The 2,900-nt window shown below is 40.3% G+C and overlaps 1 long non-coding RNA gene across 1 annotated transcript; it reads right to left on the bottom strand.

Annotated features, from left to right (window-relative positions):
• Nucleotides 1-562: 562 nt before the first annotated feature.
• Nucleotides 563-2,146, bottom strand: LOC129442389 (uncharacterized). Its single transcript, XR_008643844.2, has 2 exons — nt 1,695-2,146; nt 563-1,552 (listed from the first exon to the last, which is right to left on the bottom strand). It is a non-coding gene; the product is annotated as an uncharacterized lncRNA (long non-coding RNA).
• Nucleotides 2,147-2,900: the final 754 nt, after the last annotated feature.

Here is a 2,900-nt window from a genome sequence, read left to right as displayed (position 1 = left end):
GAGATAATGATATTAACCGAATGCGCACATATTGTATGTTTATCAAATACTTTTGCTTGAAATCTGCTTAATTTCGTCTTCGGGTTATTAAAAAAATAATAATGTTGGCAGTGTCTGATAAAAATAAATGCTAATAGCAAAAATGCTCTTCAAGTAATCTTCAACCCATAGATTATTTACTTGAAAACATGTTTTTTTCTGGGCAGAGAATGTGGTCAATTGATTTTAAGTTTTAGTGTCTCTTTTTAAATATAATGTAAAAAAAGGCCTGAGAAAAATTTGATGAAAAAATTTGTAAAAATGTGTTAATCTATTCAGTTGTTTATGGAGTTTTGTTAAATACTATACAATCAACAGATGCCTCTTACTGTGTTTAATAAAAACATTTTTTCTCTGATAAATAGCAATTATAAGTAAGATTTAAGAGGCATATGATTACTTAAAAAATGTATTTTCAGCCTCTAACCAACTTTACACAACATAGGCCCTTATGGCTTTCACCCACATAAGCTAACAGAGACTTTTATGAGCACATCATTAAAAAGTTATTACTTCTTTTCTAAAAAACATTATTCTTTCTATGTGTGCCTTTATCAGAGAGAGAAAATATATTTTATGTGTTGTTTTATCTAAGAAACTGTCCACAGTACAATCAGAATTGTCCATCAATGCTACGTGGTGGAAGAAAAAGAATCTGTTCGGCCATTGAATCTATTCTGATGCTTTTGTGATTAGTCCTAAAGCCCCTCCCCTATTACGGCAAAGCCTCTTTAGATTCCGTGGACATTTTGCTTCCAATTGCTGTCAGCTGAATGGTAAAAACTGTACGACTAATGCCATCTCAAAATCAATCTGTGTGAACACCCCATGCAGTCCGGGGCCCCGCTGGTCCTCACGACTAACAATAAAGAGCAGTAAATGCATTCCTATCAGCCAGGCAAGCAGGCATGTGTACACTAAAACACTCCCCGAGGAGAGCGAAAATAAACGCCGGCTCCCCTCAACCTCCCACCTCCCCTCACACACATACACCTATACAAAATAAATTGTGTAAAATGCAAAATACTACTCGGCACATAAATGGTCGCTTTGGCACAAAGAAAAAAAAATGGCGTTCTTTTGCTCTGACAAGCGAGAACTTTCTGTCTCCTGTTGCAGTTAAAACTAATGACGATACAGCACAGAAATCAAGAAAACCACAGTGAAAATGATTAGCTGTCTAGTCACTAAATAAAAGGAGCACAATAGAGTCTTTCGTTTTAGCCACTGTAACAAAGGAGGCCCTCAGCCAGAAGGTTTTGGACCAGTGGAGGTTATCTCACCGCAGACGGTCGAAAATGACTCTCCTCAACTACGCGTATTCTTAAGCAATAACAACGAGAGCCGTATTATCCACCCAAGAATACCCGTCACCGAAGAGAGTCTTAGAAAACAGGGGGTCTGCCTGACTTTCAGCCATCCACAGTGGCATAGCCCAAACCAGAGTTTTCTCTAGGGTAATTGATTGAAGATGCCCTTTACCACAACGCAAGGCCCCCGTCAAAGGTTGCATCTGCAGACAGAAATGAACACACTTTGCATTTGTAGCAGGAGAGGGAGATATTGGCGGTAGGGGAGGATATTGCATGTAAAATGCTTCCCTTTCCGGGTTTAACTAGTTATGTGGCGAGGCAGATGGTGAGGGATCATCTTACCTGGGAAAGGATGCTCATGGATCTCATGTTCTGTTTATGGTCCAGCCCGGCCCCTGGGGCAGCTCCGCCTCTCCAATTGCTATCCAAGCGAGATCTGGGGAGAACGCATAGGATAGAAATTAGCACCGTTTACGTTAACCGAGAACATGTGAGAAGTCTTGTTCAGCTTTTCAAAGGCTTTTATAAACATCTCCTTCGTAGATTTAACAACGCACACCACATTAATAGTCAACTACTGTCACCTTCAAAGTCTCACATGCTCATCACACACATTCAGAGAGAAAGAGAGAGAGAGAGAGAGAGAGAGGAGTCATACAGAAAATCCATTAGCAGCGGGAAGCAAATTACAGATCGTTTGGGGGAAAAAAGGGAATGCAATGATGGCTGTCAGAAACGGGAAACAATGACTGTTATTATGGCTCTCATTTTCCGAGGGGTGCAGCAGCACCCAAATTGAAGTGGAAGAGGATGGACACCAAAACGTGCTTTTCAAGCCTTGTGGAATTCATTCATACACTTTCGAACTCATGAGACGCCATAAATTTACATTCTCTTCGCTATTGCATGAGCCTGTGCTTTTTATAAAAAAAGACTCTATGACAAATGTGTGATACAGTATGTAATTTTTATGTAATTACGACATCAAGCAGTGAATAATGTTGATTCACTATGACACAATAAGCTGCATTTTGAAAAATAACGCCATAAACAGTATATTGAAAAACACAGAGAGCAAACGTGGACTATCGTACATGCTTTTAACACAAACCTGCTCAGACACACCCATCCACTGATGCTTAAAAGATGTTGAATTCTTACACGAAACAAGACAGGCAGTATAACAGCAGTAAAACAATTCTCCAGATGTTAAGGATAGCGTGATATCACGGTACACCTGTTTCTGAGGGGCAAGAACAAACTCTGCTTATCTTATTTAGACAGCCCTGCCAAATCTAATAAGACCACCCTCCCATGCCCCCCAAAGCATCCACATAACCCTTTCCATCCCTGGTCCCCATGGTGGATCTGCTATGGACCACACATTCATCTGGCCGAACACGCAGAGACTCATCTTCAGCTTGGTCTCCAATAAAAAAAAAACATTTTCCTGCAGCAGGTGCATCAACAGGGAGTAAGAGCGGCCGTCCCAATCCTTTCATGACTTTTCTCTCCATTCGGTGGCATTTGAGAACAAATAAAACAACA

This window comes from Misgurnus anguillicaudatus, chromosome 2 (genome assembly GCF_027580225.2).
Source record: "Misgurnus anguillicaudatus chromosome 2, ASM2758022v2, whole genome shotgun sequence".
Taxonomy (NCBI): domain Eukaryota; kingdom Metazoa; phylum Chordata; class Actinopteri; order Cypriniformes; family Cobitidae; genus Misgurnus; species Misgurnus anguillicaudatus.
This window is presented reverse-complemented; position numbering and strand designations above follow the sequence as displayed.